The sequence below is a fragment of the Canis aureus genome, chromosome 4 (genome assembly GCF_053574225.1).
Source record: "Canis aureus isolate CA01 chromosome 4, VMU_Caureus_v.1.0, whole genome shotgun sequence".
NCBI lineage: Eukaryota > Metazoa > Chordata > Mammalia > Carnivora > Canidae > Canis > Canis aureus.
The window spans coordinates 63,860,113-63,876,160 of record NC_135614.1 but is presented as its reverse complement, the minus strand read 5'-3'; the positions used below and the strand labels follow the sequence as shown (position 1 = coordinate 63,876,160).

Here is a 16,048-nt window from a genome sequence, read left to right as displayed (position 1 = left end):
ATTTACAATTGCACCCAAAAGCATAAGATACCTAGGAATAAAGCTCACCAAAGATGTAAAGGATCTATACCCTCAAAACTATAGAACACTTCTGAAAGAAATTGAGGAAGACACAAAGAGATGGAAAAATATTCCATGCTCATGGATTGGCAGAATTAATATTGTGAAAATGTCAATGTTACCCAGGGCAATATACACGTTTAATGCAATCCCTATCAAAATACCATGGACTTTCTTCAGAGAGTTAGAACAAATTATTTTAAGATTTGTGTGGAATCAGAAAAGACCCTGAATAGCCAGGGGAATTTTAAAAAAGAAAACCATATCTGGGGGCATCACAATGCCAGATTTCAGGTTGTACTACAAAGCTGTGGTCATCAAGACAGTGTGGTACTGGCACAAAAACAGACACATAGATCAGTGGAACAGAATAGAGAATCCAGAAGTGGACCCTGAACTTTATGGGCAACTAATATTCGATAAAGGAGGAAAGACTATCCATTGGAAGAAAGACAGTCTCTTCAATAAATGGTGCTGGGAAAATTGGACATCCACATGCAGAAGAATGAAACTAGACCACTCTCTTTCACCATACACAAAGATAAACTCAAAATGGATGAAAGATCTAAATGTGAGACAAGATTCCATCAAAATCCTAGAGAAGAACACAGGAAACACCCTTTTTGAACTCAGCCATAGTAACTTCTTGCAAGATACATCCACGAAGGCAAAAGAAACAAAAGCAAAAATGAACTATTGGGACTTCATCAAGATAAGAAGCTTTTGCACAGCAAAGGATACAGTCAACAAAACTCAAAGACAACCTACAGAATGGGAGAAGATATTTGCAAATGACATATCAGATAAAGGGCTAGTTTCCAAGATCTATAAAGAACTTATTAAACTCAACACCAAAGAAACAAACAATCCAATCATGAAATGGGCAAAAGACATGAAGAGAAATCTCACAGAGGAAGACATAGACATGGCCAACATGCATATGAGAAAATGCTCTGCATCACTTGCCATCAGGGAAATACAAATCAAAACTACAATGAGATACCACCTCACGCCAGTGAGAATGGGGAAAATTAACAAGGCAGGAAACAACAAATGTTGGAGAGGATGCGGAGAAAAGGGAACCCTCTTACACTGTTGGTGGGAATGTGAACTGGTGCAGCCACTCTGGAAAACTGTGTGGAGGTTCCTCAAAGAGTTAAAAATATACCTGCCCTATGACCCAGCAATTGCACTGTTGGGGATTTACCCCAAAGATACAGATGCAATGAAACACCGGGACACCTGCACCCCGATGTTTCTAGCAGCAATGGCCACGATAGCCAAACTGTGGAAGGAGCCTCGGTGTCCAACGAAAGATGAATGGAGAAAGAAGATGTGGTTTATGTATACAATGGAATATTACTCAGCTATTAGAAATGACAAATACCCACCATTTGCTTCAACGTGGATGGAACTGGAGGGTATTATGCTGAGTGAAGTAAGTCAGTCGGAGAAGGACAAACATTATATGTTCTCATTCATTTGGGGAATATAAATAATAGTGAAAGGGAATATAAGGGAAGGGAGAAGAAATGTGTGGGAAATATCAGAAAGGGAGACAGAACGTAAAGACTGCTAACTCTGGGAAACGAACTAGGGGCGGTGGAAGGGGAGGAGGGCGGGGGGTGGGAGTGAATGGGTGACGGGCACTGGGTGTTATTCTGTATGTTAGTAAATTGAACACCAATAAAAAATAAATTAAAATAAATAAATAAATAAAAAATAAAGTTAAACCAAAGACTGTAACAAGAGATGAAGAGCACTATAGTATAAATAAAGGGGCCTATCCAACAGAAAGATCTAACAATCATAAATATTTATGTCTCTAACTTGGAAGCAGCCAAATATATAAACCAATTAATAACAAAATTTTTAAAAACTGATATTAATACAAAAATAGTAGGATACTTTTACACCTCACTCACAGCAATGGACAAATAATCAAAGCAGATTAACAAGGAAACATGGGCTTTGAATGACACACTGGATCAGATAGATTTAATAGATATATTCAGGGCATTTCATCCTAAAGCAGCAGAACACACATTCCTGTCAAGTGCACATAGAACATTCTCCGGAATAGATCACATACTGGGTCACAAATCAAGACTCAACTGGTACAGAAAGATTGAGATAATACTATGCATATTTTCAGACCACAATGCTATGAAACTTGAAGTCAACCATAAGAAAAAATTTGGAAGGACCACAAATACATGGAGGTTAAAGAACATTCTACTAAAGAATGAATGGGTCAACCAGGAAATTAAAGACGAATTTTTAAAATACATAGAAGCAAATGAAAATGAAAATATGACAGTTCAAAACCTTTGGGATGCAGCAAAGGTGGTCCTAAGAGGGAAGTATATAGCAATACAGGCCTTCCTCAAGAAGTAAGAAAAGTCTCAAATATACAACCTAACATTACTTCCAAAGGACCTGGAAAAAAGAACAACAAATAAAATCTAAATACAGCAGAAGAAGAGAAATAATAAAAATCAGAGCAGAAATAAATGTTATAGAATTAAAAAAAAAACAGTAGAACAGATGAATGAAACTAGGAGCTGGTACTTTGAAAGAATTAACAAGATTTATAAACCAAGAGCCAGACTTATCAAAAAGAAAGAAGACAGGACCCAAATAAGTAAATCATGAATGAAGGAGGAGAAACCACAACCAACACCAGAGAAACACAAACAATTCTAAGAGAATACTATGAGCGATTATATGCCAACAAATTAGGCAATCTGGGGGAAATGGATAAGTTCCTAGAAACATATAAACTACCAAAACTCAAAGAGGAAGAAATAGAAAGCCTGAACAGACCCATAACTAGCAAAGAAATTGAATCAGTAATCAAAAATCTTCCAACAGGGATGCCTGCATGGCTCAGTTGGGTAGAGCATCCAACTCTTGATTTTGGCTCAGGTCATGATCTCAGGGTCCTAGAACTGAGCTCCATGTCAGGTTCCATGCTGAGTGCAGTGTCTGTTTGTCCCTCTCTCTCTCTGCTCCTCCCCTACTCATGTTCTCTCTCAAAGAAATAAGTAAAATCCTTTTTAAAAAACTCCCAACAAACAAGTGTTTAGGGCTGGATGGTTTCATAGGGAAATTCTACCAAACATTTAAAGAATACCTATTATTTTGAAACTGCTCCAAAAAATAGAAATGGAAAGAAAACTTCCAAACTCATTCTGAGGCCAGCATTATCCTTGATCTCAAAACCAGACAACCTCCCATCTAAAAAGGAGAGTTACAGAACAATTTCCCTGAGGAACATCAAAGCTAAAATTCTCAACAAGCTACTAGCTAATAGGATCCAACAGTATATTAAAAGGACTATTCACTGTGACCAAGTGGGATTTATTCCTGGGCTGCAGGTAAAAGATACCTGGGAATAAACCTAACCAAAGAGGTAAAGGATCTATACCCTAAAAACTATAGAACACTTCTGAAAGAAATTGAGGAAGACACAAAGAGATGGAAAAATATTCCATGCTCATGGATTGGCAGAATTAATATTGTGAAAATGTCAATGTTACCCGGGTCAATATACACGTTTAATGCAATCCCTATCAAAATACCATGGACTTAAAAAAAAAATACCATGGACTTTCTTCAGAGAGTTGGAACAAATCATCTTAAGATTTGTGTGGAATCAGAAAAGGCCCCGAAGAGCCAGGGGAATGCTGAAAAAGAAAACTGGAGCTGGGGGCATCACAATGCCGGATTTCAAGTTGTACTACAAAGCTGTGGTCATCAAGACAGTGTGGTGCTGGCACAAAAACAGACACATAGATCAATGGAACAGAATAGAGAACCCAGTAATGGGCCCTCAACATTATGGTCAACTAATATTCGACAAAGTAGGAAAGACTATCCACTGGAAAGAGGACAATCTCTTCAATAAATGGTGCTGGGAAAATTGGACAGCCACTTGCAGAAGAATGAAACTGGACCATTCTCTTACACCATACACAAAGATAAACTCAAAATGGATGAAAGATCTAAGTGTGAGACAAGAATCCATCAAAATCCTAGAGAAGAACACAGGCAACACCCTTTGTGAACTTGGCCACAGTAACTTCTTGCAAGATACATCTATGAAGGCAAGGGAAACAAAAGCAAAAATGAATTACTGGGACTTAATCAAGATTTAAAAAAAGCTAATTGAAAAAAAAAGATTAAAAAAAAGCTTTTGCACAGCAAAAGAAACAGTCAACAAAACTTAAAGACAACCTACAGAATGGGAGAAGATATTTGCAAATGACATAGCAGATAAAGGGCTAGTATCCAAGATCTAGAAAGAATTTATTAAACTCAACAGCAAAGAAACAAACAATCCAATTATGAAATGGGCAAAAGACATGAACAGAAATTTCACAGAAGAAGACATAGACATGGCCAACAAGCACACGAGAAAATGCTCTGCACCACTTGCCATCAGGGAAACACAGTGAGATACCACCTTACACCAGTCAGAACGGCTAAAATTAACAACTCAGGAAACAACTGATGTTGGTGAGAATGCAGAGAAAGGGGAACCTTCTTATACTGTTGGTGGGAATGGAAACTGGTGCAGTCATTCTGGAAAACAGTATGGAGGTTCCTCAAAACGTTAGAAATAGAGCTACCCTATGATTCAGGTATTTATCCAAAGAATACAAAAATGGTCATTCAAAGGGGTACATGCAGTCTATTTTTATAGCAGCAATGTCCACAATAACCAAAATATGGAAAAAGCCCATATGTCTATCACAGATATACAGATACTACACTAACAATACACTATATATGTTAACTAAATTTAATTCAAATCAAAATAAATTAAACCTGGAGTTTTAAAGGGCTTGGGTGAGATAAAGCCCAAAGAGCGCTGTGCTTCTCTTGGAGAGGAGGCAGTTTCCTGTCTCCAGAAGACCAGCCCAAACCCCTGTTCACATTGCCTTGCTCAACCTTGGAGTTGTGTGAGGCCTTTGTTCCAGTGGTGTGGTAGCAACAGATTTCAACTCACAAATATACCAGCATACCTAGTTAAAAAGTGCCACATTCAGGCCAGGGACAATACATTGCTCACAATATGCAAAGAGAACCTCTGAAGATGAATGGCCTGCAGGTTATAGTGGCCAGGATAAAACAGCAAAGCATACACAGCACACATTGGAGACACTCCTGGTGAAGAGGGTACCCTACACAGCAGGGCACTATAGGACCAATCTTCATAAGGCCATTACCCTCAAGAACAGAAGATGTAGCTGACTTTTCTAACACAGAGAAACAGGCACAGAGACTTAGACAAAATGAAAAGACTGAGAAATGTATTCCAAATACATTTGGAATCTGTGGCCACACCCATAGATCTAACTGAAACAGATATCAGTAACATTCCTGATAGAGTATTAAAAGCAATGATCATAAGAACATTCACTGGATTTGAGAAAAGAGGGGGAAAAATTAGTGAGACCCTTAACACAAAGATAAACAGAATCAATCAGAGATGAAGAGTGCAACAAATGACATTAGAAACAAGCTTGATAGAAAAAAAAAAAGAAACATACTTGATAGAATGAACAACAAGCTGGAAGAAGCAGAGGAATGAACTAATGGCCTAGAAGACACAGTAATGAAAAACAATCATGAACAAAAGAGAGAAAAAGGAATTATGGATAGAAAACAACAATGGGCAGGGAACTGAGTAACTCTATCAAATATAGTAACATTCATATTATAGGAGTCCCAGAAAAAGAAGAGAGAGAAAAGGGGACAATTTATTTGAAGAAATAATAGCTGAGGGTCACCTGGATGGCTCAGTCAGTTAAACATTTGCCTTCAGCTCTGGTCAGGACCCCAGAGTCCTGGGATCCAACCCTGCATCAAGCTCCCTGCTCAATGGGGAACCTCCTTCTTCCTCTCCCCTATCTCCCTGCTTCTGCTCGCTTGCTCTCATAAATAAATAAATAAATAAATAAATAAATAAATAAATAAATAAATAAAAAAAACTGAAAACTTCCCTAATCTGGGGAAGAAAACAGATATCCAGATCCGGGAGGTAAAGAGAACCCCCAACAAAACCAACAAAAGCAGATCTACATCAAGACATGTTTTAATTATTTGGTGAAATATAGTGATAAAGAAAAAAAATTAAAGCAATTAGACAAAAAAAAAAAGGACAGTAACATACGAGGGAAGCCCCATAAGGCTAGAAGGGGATTTTTCAGTGGAAACTTTCCAAGCTAGAAGGGATGGGCATGATATATTCAAAGTGCTGAATGGCAAAAATCTGCAGCCAAGAATACTCTACTCAGTAAAGCTATCATTCAGAATAGAGAGATAAAGAGTTTCCCAGACAAACAAAAACTAAAGGAGCTCATGATCACTAAATCAGCCCTTCAAGAAATATTAAAGGGGACTCTTTGAGTGGAAAGAAGATACCAAAAGTGACAGTATGAAGGCAGGAAACACAAAAGCAGTAAAATTGAATATTTCTGTTAAAAAAATAAAGGAATTCACAGAATAAAAGGTATAAAGTATGATTGTATATATCTAAAATGTGGAGAGGAGAGGGGTAAAGAATGGGTTCAAATGTAAACAACCATTAACTTAATATAGACTGCTATTTGCAGAAGAGGTTATATATAAATATAATCCTAACTACACAGCAAAAACTACTAATATGCAAAGAAAAAGAAAGCCAAGCATGTCAGTAAAATTAGCAAACTATGAAAGAAAGACAAGAAAGGATCAGAGAAAATCTTTAGAAACAACCACAAAACAACAAAATGACATAAATAGATATCTATCAATAATTACTTTGACTGGAAATGGGCTAAACTCTTCAATGAAAAAACAGAATGGATTATAAAAACAAAACCCATCTATATGCTGCCTACAAAAGACTCCTTTTAGACCCAAGATGTCTGCAGATTGAAAGTGAGGAGGTGATGGGCAAACATCTATCAAGTAAATGGGTGGCAAAAGAAAGAGTAGCAACACTTATATACTTATATTGAACAAAATAGACTTTAAAACAAAGACTATAACAAGAGACAAAGAGGGACACTATAATAATAAACAGTAAAATGTAACAAAAAGAGATAATTGTAAATATTTATGCATCCAACATATTAACACATATGCACCTGATAACACATAAAACAGTTAATAACAAACATAAAGGAACTAATACATAATAAAGCAATAATAGTAGGGAACTTTAATACCCCACTTACATCAATGAACAGATCACCTAAACAGAAAATCAACAAGTAAATAGTGTCTTTGAATGACACACCAGAACAGGTGTTTTTAAAATATATATTCAGGACATCCCATCCTAAAACAGCAGAACACACATTCTTTTCAAGGACACATGGAACATTCTCCAGAACAGATCATATATTAAGCCACAAAACAAATTCAAGAAGTTTGAAGTCTTCCCATACATCTTTTCTGACCACAGTGCTATGAAACTAAAGTCAACCACAAGAAAAAATATGGAAAGACCACAAATACATGGAGACTAAATAATATCCTACTAAACACTGAATTGGTCAATCACGAAATAAAAGAAGAAATTTAAAAATACATGGAAAGAACTTAAAATGAAAACACAATGGTCCAAAACCTTTGGCATACAGTAAAAATGGTTCTAGGAGGGAAGTTTATAACAATACAGGCCTACTTCAAGAAGCAAGAAAAATCTCAAACTAACTTTACACTGAAGGGAGCTAGAAAAATAACAAACAAAACCTAAAACCAGCAGAAGGAAGAAAATAGTAAAGATTGAAGCAGAAATGAATGATACAGATACCAAAAAAAACAAGAGGACAGATCAATGAAACCAGGAACTGGTTCTGCCGGGGGGGCGGGGGGGGGATTTATAAACCTCGAGCCAGAATTATCAAGAAAAAAGGAGAACAGACTACAATAATAAAATCACAAATGGGAGAGGGGAAATAACAGCCAAAACCACAGAAATACAATTATAAGAGATTATTATAAAAAACTATATGCCAAAAAATTGGACCACCTAGAAGAAATGGATAAATTCCTAGAAACATATAAACTATCAAAACTAAAAGAGGAAGAAATAGGAAATTTGAACAGATCAATTACCAGCAAATAAATTGAATCACTAATTTAAAAACTAACAACAGGGATCCCTGGGTGGCGCAGCGGTTTGGCACCTGCCTTTGGCCCAGGGCGCGATCCTGGAGATCCGGGATCGAATCCCACGTCGGGCTCCCGGTGCATGGAGCCTGCTTCTCCCTCTGCCTATGTCTCTGCCTCTCTCTCTCTCTCTCTGTGTGACTATCATAAATAAATAAAAATTAAAAAAAAACTTTAAAAAATAAAAAATAAAAATAAAAACTCCCAACAAACAAAAGTCCAGGACTAGACAGTTTCACAGGCAAATTCTACCAAACATTTAAAGAGTTAATAACTATTCTTATCAAACTATTCCAAAAAAAGTATAAAAGGAAGCAAAACTTCCAAATTCATTCTATGAGGCCAGAATCACCATGATACCAAAATGAGATAAAGACACTAATAAAAAAGAGAACTACAGGGATCCCTGGGTGGCACAGCAGTTTAGCGCCAGCCTTTGGCCCAGGACGCGATCCTGGAGACTCGGGATTGAATCCCACGTCGGGCTCCCGGTGCATGGAGCCTGCTTCTCCCTCTGCCTGTGTCTCTGCCTTTCTCTCTCTCTCTGTGACTATCATAAATAAATTTTTTAAAAAATTTAAAAAAAAGAGAGAGAACTACAAGCCAATATCCCTGATGAATACAGATGCAAAAATCTTCAACAAACTACTAGGAAAGTGAATCCAACTTACAGGTATTTAATGTATTGTCACCACAATCAAATGGTATTTATTCCTGGGTTGCAAGGGTGGTTCAATATTTGCAAATCAATCAACATGATACATCATATCAATAAGATAAAGGGTAAGAATCATATGATTATATCAATAGATGCAGAAAAAACATTTGACGAAGCACTACATCCATCCATGATAAAAAAAAAAAAAAAACCTCAACAAAGTAGGTCTACAGGGAATATACCTCAACATAATAATTGATCTCATTTACAAATGCATCAAAAGCCATAAGATATCTAGGAATAAACCTGCCCACAGAGGTAAAGGATCTGTACTCTTAAAACTACAGAACACTTATGAAAGAAATTGAGGAAGACACGAAGAGATGGAAAAACATTCCATGATCATGGATTAGAAGAACAAATATTGTTAAAATATCTATAGTACCCAAAGCAATCTACATATTTAATGCAATCCCTGTCAAAATACCACCAGCATTTTTCACAGAACTAGAAGAATCCTAAAATTTTTCATGGAATTACAAAGACCTCGAATAACTAAAGCAATCTTGAAAAGGAAAAGAAAAGCTGGAGGCATCACAATTTCAGACTTCAAGTGATATTACAAAGCTGTAGCAATCAAAACAGTATTATACTGGCACAAAAAAATAGATATTTAGATTGACAGAATTAAATAGAAAACCCAGAAGTAAACTCCCAATTATATGGGTAATTAATCTTCAATAAAGCAGGAAACAATATCCAATGGATCAGTCTTTTCAATAAATGGTGTTAGGAAAATTGGTCTACAACATGAAAAAGAAAGGTAAAACTGGACAACTTTCTTACACTACACACAAAATAAATTAAAATGGATTAAAGGCCTAAATGTCAGACCTCTAACCATAAAAATCCTAGAAAAGAACACAGGCAGTAACTTCTTTGACATTGGCTGTAGGAACTTTTTTCTAAATATGTCTCCTGAGGCAAAGGGAAAAAACAAAAATGAAGTATTGGGACTTCATCAAAATAGAAAGCATTTGCCCAGCAAAGGAAACAATCAACAAAACTAAAAAGCAACCTACAGAATGGGATAAGATATTTCCAAGTGATATATCCAATAAAAGGTTAGTATCTAAAATAAAGACCTTATAAAACTGAATACCCAAAAAACAAGTAATCTAATTAAAAATGGACAGAAGATATGAACATTTCTCCAAAGAAGACATAACAGACAGCCACCAGACACATAAAAATATACCCATGGTAAGCACCATCAGGGAAATACAAACCAAAAGTACAATAAGATATCACCTCATATCTATCAGAATGGTTAGAATCAACAATACGGCAAGGATGTGGGAAAAAAGGAACATTCATGCACTGTTGGTGGAAATGCAAACTGGTGCAGCCACTATGGGAAAGAGTATGGAAGTTCCTCAAAAAGTTAAAAATAGAATTACCCTAAAATCCAGGAATCTCACTACGGGGTATTTATTCAAAGACTAAAAAAAAAAAAAAAAAAAACAGATTCAAAGGAATACGTTAACTCTTATGTGTTTAGCAGCACTATTTACAAATTATGGGAACAGCCCAAATGTCTATCAATTATGAATGGATAAAAAGATGCAGTGTATAGATAGATGATAGATAGATAGATAGATAGATAGATAGATAGATGATAGATAGATAGAGATATCTATACACACACACACACACACACACACACACACACTGGAATATTATTTGGCCACAAAAAAAGAACAAAATCTTGCCATTTGCAACAACATGAATGGAGCTAGAAAGTATAATACTAAGCAAAATAAGTCAGAGAAAGACAAATACCATATGATTTCACTATTATGTGGAATTTAACAAACTAAAGAAACAAGCAAAGGGAAAAAAAGAAAGAGGGAGAGACAAACCAAGAAACAGACTCTTAACTATAGAGAACAAACTGATGATTACCAGAGGGAAGGTTGGTAGGGGGATGGGTTAAATAGGTGATGGGGATTAAGGAGTGTACTCATTATGATGAGTACCAGGTGATATATGGAATTGTTGAATATTAGATACCTGAAACTAATATAACACTATGTTAACTAACTGGAATTGAAATAAAAACTTAAAAACAAAACAAATAGATTCAGTTTAGGAAGATGAAAAAGTTCTATAGATGGTTAGTGGTGATGATTGCACAATAATGTAAATTTACTTAATGCCACTGGACCGTACACTTAAAAATAGTTAAAATCAGGGCATCTGGGTGGCTCAGTGGTTGAGTGTCTGCCTTTGGCTCAGGTCATGATCCCAGGGTCCTGGGATCCAGTTCTGTATCCGGCTCCCTGTTGGGAGCCTGATTCTCCCTTTGCCTATGTCTCTGCCTCTCACTCTGTATCTCTCATGAATAAATAAATAAAATATTTTTAAATAGTTAAAATGGTAAATATTGTTATGTATATTTTATACAATAAAGGCAAAATAAATGCAATATATAAATTTATCAAATCAACACTCTGTATGCACCTTAAACTTACATAATGCTATGCATCAATTACTATTATATCTCAATAAAAATAATACAATGAAAAAGTTTTAAAAGCAGACTAGATTTATATTGATGATTTTTTCTGATTATATCAAAATGCTTTTGGTTTAAAAAAATCAGTGCAAAACCATTAAAAGAAAAAGAAGTGAATAAACATTGTTAAAATGTCTATGCTACCCAAAGCAATCTACACATTCAGTGCAATCCCTATTAAAATACTGTCAACATTTTTCACAGAGCTGGAACGAATAATCCTAAAATGTGTATGGAACCACAAAAGACCCCAAATAGCCAGAGGAATGTTGAAAAAGAAAACCAAATCTGGGGGGCATCACAATGCCTGACTTCAAGCTATATTGTAAAGCTGTGATCATCAAGACAACATGGTACTGGCACAAAAAAAGACACATAGATCAATGGAACAGAATAGAGAACCCAGAAATTGACCCTCAACTCTATAGTCAACTAATCTTTGACAAAGCAAGAAAGATTATCCAATGGAAAAAGGACAGTCTCTTCAATAAATGGTGCTTGGAAAATTAGACAGCCACATGCAGAAGAATGAAACTGCACCATTCTCTTACACCATACATAAAGATAAACTCAAAATGGTTGAAAGACCTAAATGTGAGACAGGAAACCATCAGGATCCTACAGGAGAACAAAGGCAGCAACCTCTTTGACCTTGGCCACAGCAACTTCTTGCTAGACACATCTCCAAAGGCAAGAGAAACAAAAGCAAACATGAGATTTCATCAAGATAAAGTTTTTGCACAGCAAAGGAAACAGTCAACAAAACTAAAAGGCAACCTACAGAATGGGAGAAGATATTTGCAAATAACATATTAGATAAAAGGCTAGTATCCAAGATCTATAGAGAACTTATCAAACTCAACACCCTCAAAAAAACAAATAATTCAGTCAAGAAACGAGCAAAAGATGTAAACAGACATTTCTCCAAAGAAGACACACACATGCCCAAGGGACACATGAAACAATGCTCTACATCACTTGGTATCAGGGAAATACAAGTCAAAACCACAATAAGATACCACCTCACACCAGTCAGAATGGCTAAAATTAACAAGATAGGAAACAGCAAATGTTGGTGAAGTTGCAGAGAAAGAGGAACCCTTTTACAGTGTTGGTGAGAATGCAAGCTGGTATGGCCTCTCTGGAAAACAGTATGATGATTCCTCAAGAAGTTAAAAATAGAGCTACCCTATGACCCAGCAATTGCACTACTAAATATTTACCACAAAGATACAAATGCAGTGGTCTAGAGGGGCACCTGTACCCAATGTTCATAACAACAAAGTCCACAATAGCCAAACTGTAGAAAGAGCAGAGATGTCCATCAATAGATGAATGGATGAAGAAGATGTGGTATATAGGATGAATACATTGACGTGGATGGAACTGGGGGATATTATGCTGAGAGAAATAAACCAATTAGAGAAAGACAATTATATGATTTCACTCATATGTGGAATATAAGAAATAGTGAAAGTGACCATAAGGGAAGGAGGGGAAACTGTGGGGAAAAATTAGAGAGGACAAACCATGAGACACTCCTGACTCTAGGAAGCAAACAAATGGTTGTGGAAGGAGAGGTGGGTGGAGGGATGGGATAACTGGGTGACAGGCATTGAGGAGAGCACGTGATATGATGAGCACGGGGTGTTATACTATATGTTGGCAAAATGAATTTAAATTTTTAAAAACTTTAAAAAAAGAAAGGATGAATACTTACCATTTGCATGGACATGGATGAAACAGGAAGGTATTATACTGACAGAAATAAGTCAGAGAAAGACAATTATATAGTTTCACTCATATGTGGAATATAGGAAACAGCACAGAGAATCATAGGGGAAGAGAGGAAAAACTGAATGGGAAGTCATCAGAAAGGAAGAAAAATCATGACAGACTCATAACTATAGGAGACAAGCTGAGGGTTGCTGGAGAGGAGGTGGGTGAGGGGACAGTGTAATTGGGTGATGGGCATTAAGAAGGGATGTGATGTGATGAGCACTGGGTGTTACTATGCAACTGATAAACTGTTGAACACTACATCTGAGACTAATGATGTTAGCTAATTTAATTTAAATAAGAAAGAAAAGAGGAAGGCAGGAAGGAAGAAAGGAAGGGAGGGAGGACATTTCTGTGGGTAAGCACACATATACTGTGATTGTTAATTTTACGTGTCAGCTGGACTACAGGGTATCCAGATATTATTCTGGATAATAAACATTATTCAAACATTATTCTGGATGTTTCTGTAAGGTTGTTTTGAATTAGATTTATATTTAAATTGGTGAACTTTTAGTAAGGCACATTGCCCTCCACCATGTGGATGGATCTCATCCAATCGGTTGAAGATCTGAATAGAACAAAGGCGGACCTCTCCGGAGCAAGAGAGACTTCTCCAGTAGACTGTCTTTTTTTTTTTTTTTTCTTAAAGATTTATTTATTTATTTATGATAGACACACACAGAGAGAGAGAAGCAGAGACACAGGAGGAGGGAGAAGCAGGCTCCATGCCGGGAGCCCCACGCGGGACTCGATCCCCGGACTCCAGGACCGTGCCCTGGGCCAAAGGCAGGCGCCAAACCGCTGAGCCACCCAGGGATCCCCTAGACTGTCTTTTGACTTCATCTGCAACAGCAGTTCTGGATTCTACAGCAGACTGCCTTTAGAGTAAAACTGCAACTCTTTGCAGCCTGACAGTATCCCCACCAGACTCATCACACATCTATAATTGTGTTAATCAAGTCCCTAAAATAAATCTCACTTGTATACACACACATCTTATTCTGTTTCTCTGGAGAACTCTAATATACATGCATACATACATATATTTAGACAGAGATAAATACACATTTACAGTTTATGCACAAATCCCTTCTGCATTATACATTATTCCTTCTTTATTATAAGCAACTTCTTTGGACTATACACACAGCTTTAGTTCACACTTCCCGATGGCCACAGAATAATCCATTCTATGGATTTATTCAGCCATCTTCTGTTGATGGGAATGGAGTTGAATTTGATTTGTAAAGATTACAAAGACAACAGGAATAAATATTCTTGTTCATACATTTTTCACAATTGTCCAACTTCTTATGATAAATTCTGGGAAATGGAATTGTTGTTTCAAATTATAATTACATTTAATTCTTCTTGATCAAATTCATAGAGATTTGATTTACAGAAAAAAAATATAAGCATGCAGTTTAATGAGCTTTAACAAATGAATTTTGACAAATACATCCGTGTGACTACCACCACAGTCAAGATATAGAGTACATCAATATAAAAAGCTTCTTCATGATCATTTACAGTCAACATTAGCCCCACCACTTGCCCTAGGAAATCAATTATTTGTTTCCTGTCAGTATTGACCTGATTTTCTTTTTGTAGAATTTCACAAAAATGAAATCATACAGTATGTAATCTTTTATGTTTGCATCTTCCATTCAACATATTTTTGAGATTCATTCACATTATTACACATATCCATAGTCCATTCTTTTTTTATACTCAACAGCATTTTGTAGCATGGGTATAAACAAAATTTATTTAATCACTTATCTGGTCATGAAAAATTGGGCTAACTCCAGTCTGGGATATTATTAATAAAGATGTCTTTATTCACACACAAATCTGAGTGGATATGTGGGTTTCTCTTGGGTAGAAATTATGGAGTGGGGCAGCCCGGGTGGCTCAGTGGTTTAGCACTGCCTTCAGCCCAGGGTGTGATCCTGGAGACCCAGGATGGAGTCCCACGTCAGGCTCCCAGCGTGGAGCCTGCTTCTCCCTCTGCCTGTGTCTCTGCCTCTGTGTGTGTGTGTGTCTAATAAATAAATAGAATCTTTAAAAAATTATGGAGCGTAATTACTGGGTTGTGTTGTAAATATATAGATAATTTTATAAAAATCTGCCAAACTGTTCCAAAGTGGTTTTACTACTTTACATTCCACCAGCAACCTGAGTTTCAGCTCTTCCATATCCTCGCAACACTTGATATTGTCAGTCTATTCAATTTTAGCCATTCTACTGGGATATGATGTACAGTGTTATCTTTTTGTGCTTTTAATTTGCATTTTCCTAATAAATATCGCTGTCAAACATCTTTTCATATGCTAATTTGCTATTTTTATATCTTTTTTGAAGTGTCTACTCAGATTTTTCCCTATTTTTAACTGAATTGTTTGTCTTATTATTGAGTTGTGTTCTTTATAAATTCTAGAGTACAATCCTTTAAAAATATATCTGTACTGTAAATCTTTTTCTCAGTCTGTATCTTTCCTTTTAATTATTTAAATTAAATCTCTCATTAAAGAAAGATTTTAATTTTAATAATAACCAACTTATAATTTGTAATGGATCATGATTTTGGTATGCCATTTAAGAAATCTGTGCCCGAGCACCTGGGTGACTCAGTCAAGCATCTGACTTCAGCTTAGATCATGATCTCAGGGCCCTGGGATTGAGCCCCCTCCTCCTCCATCCCTGCCCCCACAGGCTCCATGCTCAGTGGGGAATTTGCTTCTCCCTCTGCCTCTGCCCCTCCCCCTACTCATGCACTCACGCTCTCTCTCCCCCTCTCT

At 36.5% G+C, this 16,048-nt stretch overlaps 1 long non-coding RNA gene across 1 annotated transcript in view; it reads right to left on the bottom strand.

Moving 5' to 3' along the window:
- LOC144312875 (uncharacterized) overlaps positions 1-16,048 on the bottom strand; it is a 118,773-nt gene that overhangs the window by 36,356 nt on the left and 66,369 nt on the right. The window lies entirely within an intron of this gene.